The following is a 14,886-nucleotide window of genomic DNA, read 5'->3' on the forward strand; positions in this document are numbered from 1 at the left end:
CTCCCTCCCTATCTTCCCTCCCCTCTCCCCTCCTTCGCCACCCTCGCTCCCGGCCCTCCCGCCAGTGCACGGGGGAAGAGCAACGCGCGGGCGGCAAGTTGTGCTTTGGAACCCAAGAGGCAAGGTTTCCACTTCCCACTTGGGTGAGGGGTTTTGCAGATGGTCGTTACTTTTGCCTGCTCTGTCAGATGAATGCTAAATCATCCGGCTGGAAATGACAGTTTTGAGGTCCAGTTATCAGTCTGAGGAATTTCCCCCTTCGCTACGATTACGGTGCCGGAAAGAGCCCCTTCCTTGAGGGCGGAGGTGGGGGGTGGGGGGCTGTCTTGGCGTGCTCAGCCTCCTTTTTTCGTCTGACCTGAGCCCCAGAGAATAGCAATCGACAACCTGAGGGGAAGGGGAGGTAGAGGGTCTTCCAACCCATGTAAGGCAAGGAAAAAAACTCCTCTTTCATACAGTATATTTAAAATTTTGACTCTAAGTACCTTTCTTTGAGCAGTGTTCTCCAGGAGAATTTTTCCTGCAAGCTCCACCCAAAAGAAACCCAGAGTTGCCCAGCTCCTCATTTGCATTTGGTTTACATAATAGCCATGATCTCTGATCTCAGAGTACGTGAACCTTGTCCTCCCCCGGGGCCCTCCGTCTGTTTTTCCTGACTGACTGAAGATCAGCACCTGGTTCTCAGCCCCCCTTCTCCGCAGTCCCCTTCAGGTATCCAGGGTCTCAAGACTCCCAGCTGCCCTCAGATGCTCAGGACCCCCAGCCAGGGCTCCCGTGGAAACATCTGCCAACCTTCTCCTTTCCTGGTGTAGAGGAAATCTTTGTTAAAATGCCACTATTCCAGTCTGTTTTGGGTTTACTAGAGTTAAAAAAAAAAAAAAAAGACACAAGTGTCAGAAAGGCCTTTTTAAATGATAAAGGCCTTTTTAAAATTTCTTCATTACTATGAAACTCTGCAACAACCCAGAACAGAGTTCTTAGATTCATAGAACTGTGGAATTGGAAAAGACGCTCAGTAAGATGATTACTATTTATTATTGGGAAGGCAACTTGAATAACCAGAGGAAGTGCTACGTAGGGGAGAAAGCAATAGAAAAAGCGAGTTCACAGTTCAGTAAGATTTCTCGGGATATACTTTTGTTCTCATATTAAACGAAATCTGGATAAATACAAGGGACCCTTAACTGTAGGCAACCCTGGTAAGACAGTGGGAGGAGACGCGGTGAGAGGGAGGACAGAGGTTTGTTTCTTCTCTCTGCCCTGGCAATGTGACCTTGGGTAGTCCACTTCACCCTCTCAGCATCTGTAATAACATCAGCTTCACTTACCACTCAGGGCTGTGTGAGAATCAAATGAGAGAATATAAGTGAATCATTTTGATAACTGTGGACAACTTGCTCATATATCGTAATGTACATCATATATCATAATGTATAGATGGTCCTATTCCTGACCCTCCAGAGCCACAGCGGGTGAAAGCGTGCATCCTTCACTCACTCATTCACCACCTTGTTCACGATACAAATGTGTATGACAGCTTACTCTGTGCCTGTCATCAGGCTGAACTCAGAAGCCTGAGAGAACAGGAGAGCACAGGGCCGTAGTTGTTCAGTCTTGCTGGAGTGACAAGCCTGGCCTGCAGAGCTTACAGGAGCAGGCCTGGGTCCCTGGATTGAGGATCATGTCAAAGGCTATAAAGTGCATCTTGGTAGGGAGAAAAATTTGTGTTATAAGAGAAACCAGGGCATGCCAAAAAAGTTTAGATTTTGTCCTGTTGGTGAAAGTAAACCCCCGGGGGTAGACAAGAGGAGCTGGGAGTGATGTGATCAGAAAACACTTTCTGGCATATTACATAGAAGGGTTTGAAGATCACTGCACAGCTTCCACTTGCCCCTCCAGATCCATTTTCCGCCCTCTGGCTTCCTAGTAGGGGTTGGCCAATGGGGAGCCATGGCAGGAAATTGGGAGGAAGGAGGTCTGGATATTATTCCTCAGGATCCCTCTCTTTGGGGTCACTGTGGGCTGGCTGCCACCCTCAACCAGAGATGACAGCTCCCTCCAGCTGGTTCCCTATCCCTCTCTCTCTCTCCTCCTTTTTTTTTTTTTCTGGCAGGGGGGAAGATTAGCCCTGAGCTAACATCTGCCACCCATCCTCCTCTACTTTACATGTGGGACGCCTGCCACAGCATGGCTTGATAAGTGGAGCCATGTCCGCCCGCACCCGGGATCCGAACTGGTGTACCCTTGGCCGCCGAAGCAGAACGTGAGAACTTAACAGCTGTGCCACCAGGCTGGCCCCTCTCCTTCTCTTTTAATTCAGATAACCACTCTCTTCCTTTGACTTTTCAGGCCTTGGGGGTGGAAACTCACTTTCCTACTGGCCCCAGTGTATTGCACACCATTCCTTCTGGTTTTCCTATACCCTGCCAACCCTTTCTAAATTGTCACTTTATTTTTTTAAACTTTTCTCAAATTAATCCTCTAATTGGAGTGCGCCATTTGCTTCCTGCCAGGAGCTAATACAGCCTAGGAGTACAGGCTGGGAGCTCAACAAGGAGGCCAAGGCGACATCCGGAGGGCAAGATAGGGGCTCTCCACACTGGGCCAGGGCTGGGCAGTGGGCGTGAAAAGGAAAGGACAGATCCGAGAGGTGGTTCAGGAGTCAGATGGATAATGTTTGCTAATGTATTGAATGCAAAGAATTGGGAAGGGAGAGGGATCTAGAATTGCTGCCCACTTGATGCCTTCAGAATCAGTGGCAGGTGGTGCCATTCATAATTGAGGGACAATAGTAAGTAAAACAGGCCTCAGGTGTTCGGGGAGCAACCATGAGCTTCATTTTGGACATGTTGGGTTTGAAGTGGCTGTGGTGAGGATGTTTAGTAGACAGTGGATTTATGAAACTAAACGCAAAGTAGAGGTATGGACGAATGACATCAATTTTAGACCCTTCAGGTTATAGGTGGTCAATGAAGTTATGTGCATGTATGGGCGTATAGAGGAAAGAAGAGGCCAGCCAAAGAAATCCAGAGGAAACAACCAAACTGATAGAAAAACTGAAACCATAGAGTGTCCGAAAGGAGGGTGGGAGAGAGTGTTGGGAAAGGGTATTGGGCTAACACAAGTGTAGCACGGACATCCAGGAAGGCAGGGCTGAACGTGTCCTTTGGATTGACAAGAAAGTCCCTGGGGGGCCGGCCTGGTGGGGCAGCAGTTAAGTGTGCACATTCTGCTTTGGTGGCCTGGCGCTTGCCAGTTTGGATCCCGGATGCGGACATGGCCCCACTTATCAAGCCATGCTGTGGCAGGCGTCCCACATGTAAAGTAGAGGAAGACGGGCACGGATGTTAGCTCAGGGCCAGTCTTCCTCAGCAAAAAGAGGAGGATTGGCGGCCGATGTTAGCTCAGGGCTAATCTTCCTCAAAAAAAGAGAGAAAGTCTCCGGTATCCATGGTGTGAGAACAGTCATGGGTAAACTAGGCTCTAGTGGGCTAAGGAGTAAAAGAGACACATGACTGTAGACCTCTCTTTCTAGAAGTTTGGCAATTAATGGGAAAGAGAAATATAAGGCAGTGGATTGGGGGAAGGCAGGATCAAGGGGAAGAATGTTGTTAGATTTTTTCTTTTTCAGACGGCAAGGCTTAAACATGCTCATATGCTGAGGGGGAAGACCAAGGAGAGAGAGAGGGTTAAAGAAAATGTCCCCGAGAGGTGGATCCAGGCATATGGGGCTGGGGTTGGCTGGGATGTCTTTGAGAGGAAGGGCACGCAAGCAGATGCTTTTGTAGATTGGTAACCTAGAGGTTAGAAGTTGAGAGAACTGGTTGGTACCTGACAGTCTCTAAGCGATCTCTTGAGAGAGAAGGGGTCAAGATGGGGTTGAGGACTTACGGAAAATGGTTAAGCTTAAAGTATCCACTGGAAGAAATGAGAGTGGTGGCTTCTTAGAGAAATGGAAATGTAGCACAGTCGAGGATCCAGCTGGGATCGGATGTTCTCACACGTAGGGGCAACAATGGAAGCCCAGGTGTAGAAGGTTAATCAGGTTGGGGGTGCAGGACGGGTGCAGTTGAAGGATAAAGGGGAAGAGGGCTCCCGACTAAAGAGGTGGTGCCCAAGGAGGGCTGTGAAGCCTGAGCAAGGCTGTGAGTCTGGAAGATAGCAGACCCAAGGCACCGGGCTACCCGTCCCCTTGCTCCCCTGGCCAGAGTGTTCTTTCCAAAGCAAACGTCTGCTTCCCTTGCTTAAAATTGGCCAGCATGTAAACTCCATGAGAAGAGGGATTTTTTTTGTTTGTTTTTTGGTGAGGAAGATTGGCTCTGAGCCAACACCTGTTGTCAGTCTTCCTCTTTTTTTTTTTTGTTTGAGGAAGAGTGGCCCTGAGCTAACATCCATGACAATCTTCCTCTATTTTGTATGTGGGATGCCTCCACAGCATGGCTTGATGAGTAGTGTGTAGGTCCGTGCCCAGGATCCAAACTGGTGAACCCCAGGCCACTGAAGCAGAGCACATGAACTTAACCACTTTGCCAGTGGGCTTGAGAGCAGGGATTTTTTACTTTGGCTTTTATTTTTGAGGAATATTAGCCCTGAGCTAACGACTGCCAATCTTCCTCTTTTTGCTGAGGAAGACTGGTGCTGAGCTAACATCCATGCCCATCTTTCTCTATTTTATACGTGGGACGCCTACCACATCATGGCTTTTGCCAAGCAGTGCCATGTCTGCACTCGGGATCTGAACCAGCGAACCCTGGGCTGCCGAGAAGCAGAATGTGGGAACTTAACCACTGTGCCACCTGGCCAGCCCCATTATTTTGGTTTTTAAACTTCTGTATTCCCAGAGCCTAGAACAGTGCCTGGCACACGGCATGCGCTCAATAAAATTTTGTCAAATGAATGAATGGTTGGCTCCATACAGCTCTTAAAGTTCAAACTCATTAAGAAAGTCTACAAGACCTCTCTCAGTCTGGCCCTTGCTTTCTACTCTAGCCTCAGGGGACAGGGACCTTGTCTTGCTATCCTTGTGTCCTCAGAAGAGCGCCTGCCATGGAGTAGGCCTTCAATAAATGTGGGTCAAATGAGTAACTCCCTCCACATTCCAATGAAAACTCCATGCTTTGGTCTTGCTGGACTCCCTGCGATTCCTAGAATACACGCTCTTCCCCCCTGGGGGCCTTTCTATAAGCTTTCCCCACTGCCTGTAAAGGGCCTCCCGCCCCCAGCTCCCACCTCTATGCCCTTCCCTTTATGTGGCTGCCTTTTTTTTTTTTTAAGATTTTGTTTTTTTCCTTTTTCTCCCCAAAGCCCCCCGGTACATAGTTGTATGTTCTTCGTTGTGGGTCCTTCTAGTTGTGGCATGTGGGACGCTGCCTCAGCGTGGTTTGATGAGCAGCGCCATGTCCACGCCCAGGATTCGAACCAATGAAACACTGGGCCGCCTGCAGCGGAGCGCACGAACTTAACCACTTGGCCACGGGGCCAGCCCCGTGGCTGCCTTTCTATGTGGTACACAGAACGATGGCTTCCCAAGGGAGGAAATGTCTGCTTCCCAACCCCTGGAACCTGTGAATATGTTGTCTTGTTGTGGCAAAAGTATTGTGGATATATAATTAAGTTAAGGCCCTTGAGATGGGGAGATGATCCTGGATTATCCAAATGAGCCGAATCTAATCATATGGGTCCTTAAAGGCAGAACACCCTTCTGAGCTGAAGCCGGAGGGAGAGGTGATGGTGGAAGAATGGCAAAAGGGATACAACATCGCTGGCTTTAAAGCTGGAGGATGGAGGCCCAGAGGCAAGGAATATGAATCGCTTCTAGAAACCAGAAAAGGAGGCAGGTCTGCCCTCGAGCCTCCAGAAAGGAACACAGCCCTGCTGACACCTCGATTTTAGCCCGTGGGACCGATGCTGGGCTTCTGACCTACAGAACCGTAAGACAGTGAGCTTGTGGCAATTTGTTACAGCAGCAATAGCAAACTAGTACACCCCACAACTAGTCTTCCAGGAGGCTCCCCCAGAGCTGCTCCTTAGCACGTCTAGACACACCTGACAGCTGCCTCAGTTGTAACACTCCTCACTGTGTTGTAAGGCTGGTTTGCTTTTTTCAGAATTGGGGAGGGGACGGAAGAGGAGGGTAACCAATATAGGGGAAGAGGGAGAATTCCTCCCCGCGTCTCCCTGAGGTGCTTACGGCTGGTCAGATAATTAAAAAGGCAGGTTAGCAGGAGAAAATCAGACAAAGTTTAATAACACGTATACCTGCGAGAAACCCAGGAAGACTGAGCAACTTGGCCATCTGGCCAAAGCTGCTACCGTAAGTATCATCTTCAGCTAAAGGCAAAGGGGGTTGTTGGGGGTAGTGGTTTGGGATTTCAGAGGGGAGGAAGGCAGCTCACATGGAGTTGGAAATGCAAATGTTTGTTAAACAAGTTTCGCTGGGCCCAAAATGGGCTGCTTGGTGCCTTTCTATCACACTTGTCTTACGTTATATGATAGCTAGCTTATGATGTCAGCTCCTTCCTGGAACAGGCCTTCTATATTAAATTCTTTTTTCTTTTTAAAGATTTTACTTTTTTTCCTTTTTCTCCCCACAGCCCCCCGGTACACAGCCCCCCGGTACATAGTTGTATATTCTCGTTGTGGGTCCTTCTAGTTGTGGCATGTGGGATGCCACCTCAGCATGGTTCAATGAGCAATGCCACGTCCGCGCCCGGGATTCAAAACAATGAAACACTGGGCTGCCTGAAGCGGAGCCCGCAAACTTAACCACTCAGCCACGGGGCCAGCCCCTATATTAAATTCTTTTAGGCAGCTTAGGAGAAGGTCAAATGTTCTTCCTGAGTCTTCTGAGCATTTATTGTCTTCAGCTCGAAATAATCAGCATACCAAAGTGGTGCGTCTTGGGGGAGCTTGCCCTGAACCCCAGCACTAGAGGTAAGTTCTGTAAGGACAAGGAAATCTCTGTTGGGTTTATCTTTGAATTTCTGGGCCTAATTCATTGCCTGATCCAAAGCTGGCACTCAGTAAATATTTGGTGAATGAGTGAGTGGAGGAAGACCTGAGTTTAGTTTACAGGAAGAGAGAGAGTGACCAGGCTAGACAACGGAGGGCTTGAGAATTTCGGATTTCAATGGTAAGAGCAAGAATGAGGTTACCAGTCAGGGAGCAACTGGTTGAAATGAGTGGGAGGAGAAGGAGATAGAGTCTGTTTACCTGTGCTGGGTTCTCTCAGGACTCGGGCTAATCTGTAAAAAAAAAAAATTCAAGCTAAAATTGAAAAAGGTGGGGCCGGCCCCGGGGCCGAGTGCTTAAATTCACGCGCTCTGCTTCAGCGGCCCAGGGTTTCGCTGGTTCGGATCCTGGGCGCAGACATGGCACCACTCGTCAGGCCACGCTGAGGCGGCGTCCCACATGCCACAACTAGAAGGACCCACAACTAAAATATGTACTGGGGGATTTGGGGAGAAAAAGCAGATTAAAAAAAAATCACAATGGTTGTTAGCTCAGGTGCCAATCTTTAAAAAGAACAAAAACAAAAAACAAACCAACTTCTCAGTACCATGCATCTTCCCAGTACCTTGTAAAGTGTCAACTCGCAAAGACTCTATACAGTGACGATGGACGACTGGGTCTCTGAGCAGCCAGCTACATTTGGCATTGGTTTGGGAAGCCCTGGGAAAGCCTCTCGAAATTAAACCGTTCCCACTGGCCTAAAATTCCACCATTGGAGATGTGCTTTCTGGCTCTTCAATACAATTACATTCAACTCACAACTATTCCTGTGCTAGATACGCAGGACTCTCAGGATGAGGAAGACAAGACCTCACCATCCAAGTAGGTGCCCCCAAGTCCCAATGAAAACATAGTTACCACTCCAGGGTGCAACCATTTAAGCCAGGGCTTGCCATCTGGAAGAATACCGTGTCAGGGTCCAGGTAACAAATGGGGCCTCTGAGTGGGCAAGAAGGTGTGGCACCTGCAAGAACTTTCATGCGCCACAACTTTTCCAAGCTCTGATACAGAACTGATGGTGATTTTCAAAGACAGGTGAATCTGGTGAGTAGGGGGTAAAAAGCATCCCTTTAAAAATTAGTGGCTGAAATTAAGTTTAAGAACTAGGAGGGGTGGTCGCCAAGGTTAGAATCTGTGGGTTTAGACTGCCCTCTCCTGGGAGAATTAAGTTCAACAGTCTATGTGAAGTGAGAGGCTTGGAGAAGCCCTCTGAGAAGATTTCCTGCTAAAGGAGGCACAAGATCGCACGCTGACGGTGTTTGTACCGCAGCATAGAAAAAGCAGGGCCAGCTCATGCTGCCGCAGGTGGGACTTTGCGATGTTAACAAGCCAAACTTTCAACTCAACTTTCAAACTTTGCCATTGCCTGTATGATAGAATTATTCTCCCTAGCCTGAAATTAACCTGTCAGCTGTCTCCAGTCTGACACCTCCTCTCTCTGCCTCCGTCTACTCCAGTCAGATTAGTTTATTCACCATCCCCCAGACACACTTGCACCCCCCACTTTCCTTCCAGACTTACCAGTTTCCCTCCCACTGTGCCTAACTCACTGGTGTGGAAATAGTCGGTTCTCAATAAGCACCTGGATGAGTTAATCCCATTCGGTCTATTTAACTTTAAACAGCTGGTTTATTATCCTGAAGGAAAGGGAATATGATGTAACAAAACCATTGGGCAGGAAAAAAAACTGGAAGACTCCTTTATTCTTGCCCCTTTAGAGAGCCTGGGCAGACACCGTTTCCCTTCCTTAAAAAAAAAAGTTAAATATAATACATTTTCCACGTCTCATCCGTAAAATCAGGGCAAGAAGTTTTTCCTTATCTAACACAGTGGGTACTCAAGAAGTGTCTGAATAAATAAATGAATGTCTAGCTGGCTCATCACAATTTCCTCTGTACACCTTGGACTGTTACTTGTTTAAGCTCAACTCTGATCACACGTTTTCCTTGCTGAAAATTCAAGGGCCATTGCCGTCATGTTATAACCCCTGCCTTTTTGGTCAGTTCTCGTCTCCCGCCACTCTTGCACTTGAATTCTTATTCCTGCATGTAGTCCTTTGTTAAAGTTGTTTGCTTTCACATGCACCTTCTTTCCTGGGCTGTGAGCAGACACCATGTCCCACATATGCCCGACTCTAGAGCTAGCACAGAACCTAAGCCAATAATAGACGACCAACGAGTGTCTGTTCGATTAAATCATTGCTTCCTGTTGCATTTTGACCCTGTTCCTTCTAATCTTATTCAGAGTGGGAAAAGTAATAGAATGGTAAAATTTAAGACTTAGGAGGTATCTTGCAGGTCGTCTGATCAATTTCCCTCGTTTTGTAGAGGTGGAAACGCAGGCCTGTTTAGGATCACACGATTTGTTGGTCTTTGTTCTAAAAGAATCAGACAATTGTAGGAAAGAAATTCCTCGGACTGAGGCTGAGCTACTTTGTTGTTCTTTGTGTTCAGAAGCCTCAAGTTCCCAGAAACAAAAGTGAATTCCCTTATCGATCTTTGAAATTTCATAATCCTGTGTTCCACACCCTATGCCTCAGGGTTGACGAGACTGCTTTTAGGAACAACTAGGCTGATCCAGAGATTTTTATTCTTAGTCCTCCACGTAGCTCCCACTGATGCACACTGATACTGCTTTCTCGAAGGATTCATCTTATGAGTCTGACTTGAAAACTGCAATTTGCCTGGAAGAGGGGGAATGGCAAAAATTCAATCAAAATCTAACTTAAAGGTCTAAGCTCCCTTTCTCTCAATCTAAATTTGGACCCACCTTTCCATGGTCGCTTCTGTTTTTCTGTATCAGCTCCTCTATTGATGAATCAAACGTGTCTTTGCTTCATTTATGCTAAGGAATGCTTATGTAACAGCTACATCATCTAGTGAATGGAAACGTTGTTTTCATTAAAGGGGAAGATACTGTAATCTGGTTCAGTAGAATGACAAATTAAGAGGTTCTATCAGGGAAGCGATAGATGGAAGACAGAAGAATTGTAATAAAAAGAGGTTGCAACTCTATGTCTGAATTTTTGATATTCATATTGGTTGCCCATTTTTCTGTAATTTACTACCAACCAGTTTTAGAGGGTTTAGCCAATATCTACTAGCAATTTATCAGACATGAAATATGAAAACTTGAACACGTCTTAAGTAAATGGAGAGAAAAATGAACGTTTGTTTTTCTTTATCTTACAGAAAAAAATACTTTAAATCTAATTAAGATCTAGATTTGTTACTAGAGAAGTAATTTATTAGAATTATATCAAGTAAAGAGAAAGAGGAGGCCTTGCCAAAGGAGCCCGGATAGCTCAGTCGGTAGAGCATCAGACTTTTAATCTGAGGGTCCAGGGTTCAAGTCCCTGTTCGGGCGAATGTGGCTTTTGCCTTACTAAGTTTATCAGATAAAAATCCCAGTGTTCAAATATATATGGATACTAGATCGAAGTCATTTACTTTTTCATCCATTTCAGAATATGCTAGATAACCATGTTCTCGGGGAAGAAGAAAAAGTGACTATTCAATATCAGTGAATTTCTCGGCAGTGTAGATGTCTTGCGTGGTGGTTTCCCAGAGGAAAGAATTTCTTTTTTCAAATTGCTAATAACTGGGGGGAAAAAAACAAAAGGCATCGCCCGAACAGGGACTTGAACCCTGGACCCTCAGATTAAAAGTCTGATGCTCTACCGACTGAGCTATCCGGGCTCACACAACAGATGTGCTTTGCTACAATCCCTTACATAAGAATGAGGAACTTTGTGTAATCACTTCCTTCTACCAGCACTTCTTGAAATTGTTTTAAACCCAAGAAAGCTTGGGATTTATGCACCGAATAAAACCAGAAGACCTAAATCATGCACGTTTCAACAGCATTACTAGCTAATTCAGAATTGCTAGATATTTACGTGCCCAATAACCATTATTAGGTAGGCTTCTTTGATTCGTAATCTAATAGGTCCAGGATTAAGACAATGGGCAGGTATATCAGTTTTGAAGCTGTGTGGTGACATCAGGTGTATTATACTATCAATAATAGGGTGGATATTAGTTCGAAAACCTACCCGACAACATTAAAAAAAAACCAAAAAACGAGTCTTTTTAAGAAAGACTACGAATACGCTGTTCTGAAGCTATTGGTTGAACTGTGTAGTATAAAGTGGGAGAAAGGATCCTGCAGAGAGTGAGATCGTCCTGCAGGTCCCTTGAAGGCTTCCAGGTAATTTTAAGCGATGCAAACCCTGGAGGAGGTTATGAGCAGTGAACTTGGGGGCAGAAGCCCTCTTAGCCAGAGAGACAGGAAAGCAGAACACGCTAGCAGAGCGATCTTGGAGATCTTAGCGTTAGAGGCTCTTCCACAGCTATCAGTAATTTGAGCACTGCCCTCTGCTATGGGACTGGCTTTGAGAATTACCCACAGTGGGGCTTTGAGTGGGACATTAAAGGGTTTTTGTTAGCTGATGTTGCTTTCCCTTAATTCCATCTGCTTAATTCCAGCTGCTTTAGGAGTGATTGCTCTGGTCCAGCAATTCCACTTTCAGGAACTTGTCCTAAAGAAATAATCAGGTTTGTACAAAAGGACCTGATTATAGGAGAGATTGCCAGCATTTTAATTGGAAAAAATTGGAAATGACATAAATGGCTATATAAATTATGGTACAGCCTTATTATGGAGTGTTATGCAGCCATTAATAATCATGTTATAGAAGAATACAACTTGGGAAAAATTGTAAAGTGTTGTTAGGAAATATTTCAAATCAATTTTTTTTTAAAGAATGCATATACATACATTGAAAAACTGAAAGGATGAATGCTTTTACACAAAACTTGTGTTCTGAAATTAGGTGCCCCTATTTGAACCCTTCCTACCACTGTGTGATCTTGAGCAAGTTACCTCTCTGTGTCTCAGGACAATAGCATGATTGTGAGAATCAAATAAGATAGTTTATATAAATTGTTTAGAACAGTGTCTGATACTAATGAGCATTCATGAAGTCACATAGACTTACTGGCAAACATGTAACAAGAACAGACTCTATGGATGCTGCTCTTTCTATCATTCTCGGACTCTATCCACCCTTCAGCAAACACTTAACATATTTCTTAAATAATTTTAAAAAATTGAGATATAATTGACATATAACATTATACTAGTTTAAGGTACACAACATAATGATTCAATATTTGCATACATTGCAAAATGATCACCACAATAAGTCTAATTAACATCCATCACCATATATAGTTGCAAAAAACTTTTTTTTCTTGTGATGAGAACTTTCAAGATTTACTCTCTTAGCAGCTTTCAAACATGCAATACAGTATTGTTAACTATAATTGCCATGCTGTCTATAAGGGTTAAAGTATTTGACTGGAGTGGAGGGGGATGTAAGAGAACTTTGAAAGCTGACAACAGTGGGTTAATTCCGGACAAAAAGAATAACTTTATCCCTTAAATAATGGAGAACTTTTAAAAGCTTGGCTCATTAATGTTCCACTTGCCCACTCAAAAGAGCACACATTAGATCTGTTTCATTCATGTTACATTGTTACAACATTCATGTTACAACAAGGATTACCATGTTAAGTATTCTCTGGAAGAGTCACAGCACCAGAGCTCATCATCCAGCGTAGCTGGTGGAGAATGGTTTCTAAATTTGGCTGTGTGCAGATGGGGTGCCGAGTCATCACATAAGCATTAGACTGCCTTGTCGTTGCTCAAAACCCTTTGACTCTTCCCTACTGTTGAATAACACATGGAACTTTTCATAGCAGCATTCAAAATCCTCCACAATCTGGCCCCAACCTATTTTGTTAGCATTCCATACCAGTGACATTTAGTAGAAATATAATGCAAACCACGTACGTAATTTAAACTTTCCTAGTAGCCACATTAAAAAAAGTAAAGGGAAACATATGAAATTAATTTTTAATATATTGTATTCAATCCATCTAAAATATTATAATTTTGATATGTAATCACTATAAAATATTATTAATATTTTACATTGTTATTTTCCTACTAAGTCTTTGAAATCTAATGTGTATTTTACTTATAGCACATCTCAACTTGGACTAGCCATATTTCAAAGCACATGCGGCTGGTGGCTATTGTACTGGACAGTATGATTCAGCACAATGCCAATCTTCTGCACAGTAACCAATACTTCACTCAAAGTGGATTCTTCTCAGTATTCAGACTGCGCCTTCTAATTCTTCATCCCTCTCTTCCCCTCACTATTTATGCCATGTTTCTTCAAATGACTTCTCCCAACTCTGCCTCTTGAAATCTTATTCACTTTGCAAGGCCCCCCTCAAATGATACCTCTTCTACAAAACCTTTAATCATTATGTTAAATGGGAAGGAAAGACTAATTTAAGAGACTATAGACTCACATTCAGTTTACAGATTCAGTAACAGAGCCATACATTTATTATTCAAATTGAAAAAATAAAATTGGATCTCTATGTTACAACATGCACAACAGTCAATTCCAAATAAGTTAAAGGCCTAAACGTGAAAAGCAAACCTTCAGAAGTTTTAGAAGAAAATATACGAAAGTATCTTTACGACCCAAAGACGACACTCTCTTAAATAATATATATATAAAAAAGAAGTGAATCATAAAGGAAAATAATAAATTTGACTTCATTGAAAAAACCTCTGTTCATCAAAAAACAACATTCAAAAGTGAAAACATTCAAAGAGTGAAAACATTTCAAAGAGTAAAAATGATTTGAAGATGTTATTTGTAATACATATAATCAAGAATGAGTAAGACCCAGATTACATAGAGAACTACAAATCAACAAGAAAAAGACAAATAGAAAAATGGGTGAAAGATATGAGCACGCAATGCATAGATGAGTAACCACAGTCAACAAATATGAAAAAATGTTCAACCTTACTAATAATCATGGACATATAAAGCAAACTACCATGAGAAATGATTTCACATCTATCAGATTGTTTTGTTAATAACCTGACAATACCAAGGATTGGCAGAGACGTTGGGCAAGAGAATTCTTACACACTCCTTACCAGGAGTTTAGACTTCCACATCACTTTGGAGAGCACTTTGTCCTGGTCTAAAAGAGTTGACAATGTGTGCATGACCCAATAATTTTACTCCTAAAGTACACACGGGGACAAGTAAGTACAAGACTGTTTTGTAACAGTAAACAATTGGAAACACCTAAATATTTATCAAAGGATGAATAAAAAAAACTATAGTGCATTCATTACTGTTATGGGCTGAATCATGTCCCCCCCCAAATTCGTAGGTTGAAGTTCTAACCCCCAGTATCTCAGAATGTGACTCTATTTGGAGACAGGCCCTTTACAGAGGTGATTAAGGTAAAGTGAGGTCATATAGGTGGGCCCTAATCCAATATGACTGGTGTCCTTATAAGAGGAGATTAGGACACAGACAACTCACACAGACCGAGGGGCAAACACGTGAGGACACAGCAAGAAGGTGGCCATCCGCAAGCCAAGGAGAGAGGCCTCAGAAGAACCCACCCAGGGACCGGCCCCGTGGCCGAGTGGTTAAGTTCACGTGCTCCGCTGCAGGCGGGCCAGTGTTTCGTCGGTTTGAATCCTGGGCGCAGACATGGCATTGCTCATGGAGCCACGCTGAGGCGGCATCCTACATGCCACGACTAGAAGGACCCACAACACAACTAAGAATATACAGCTATGTACCGGCGGGGGGGGGGGGGGGGGTGGCGTCGGGAAGAAAAAGGAAAAAATTAAAAAACAAAATCTTTAAAAAAAAAAGAAAAAAAAGAAGAACCCATCCTGCTGACACCTTGATCTTGGACTTCCAGCCTCCAGAACTGTGAGAAATAAATTTGTGTCTATGTCACCCCATGTATGGTATTT

The 14,886-nt window shown here is 44.2% G+C and overlaps 2 non-coding genes across 2 annotated transcripts; one reads left to right on the forward strand and one right to left on the reverse strand.

Moving 5' to 3' along the window:
• The first annotated feature begins 10,304 nt into the window (after positions 1–10,304).
• On the forward strand, positions 10,305–10,377 carry TRNAK-UUU (transfer RNA lysine (anticodon UUU)). The gene has a single exon. It is a non-coding gene; the product is annotated as a tRNA-Lys (tRNA).
• A 259-nt stretch (positions 10,378–10,636) lies between these two features.
• On the reverse strand, positions 10,637–10,709 carry TRNAK-UUU (transfer RNA lysine (anticodon UUU)). The gene has a single exon. It is a non-coding gene; the product is annotated as a tRNA-Lys (tRNA).
• Between the last annotated feature and the right edge of the window lie 4,177 nt (positions 10,710–14,886).

Source organism: Equus quagga, chromosome 13 (genome assembly GCF_021613505.1).
Source record: "Equus quagga isolate Etosha38 chromosome 13, UCLA_HA_Equagga_1.0, whole genome shotgun sequence".
Classification (NCBI taxonomy): Eukaryota; Metazoa; Chordata; class Mammalia; order Perissodactyla; family Equidae; genus Equus; species Equus quagga.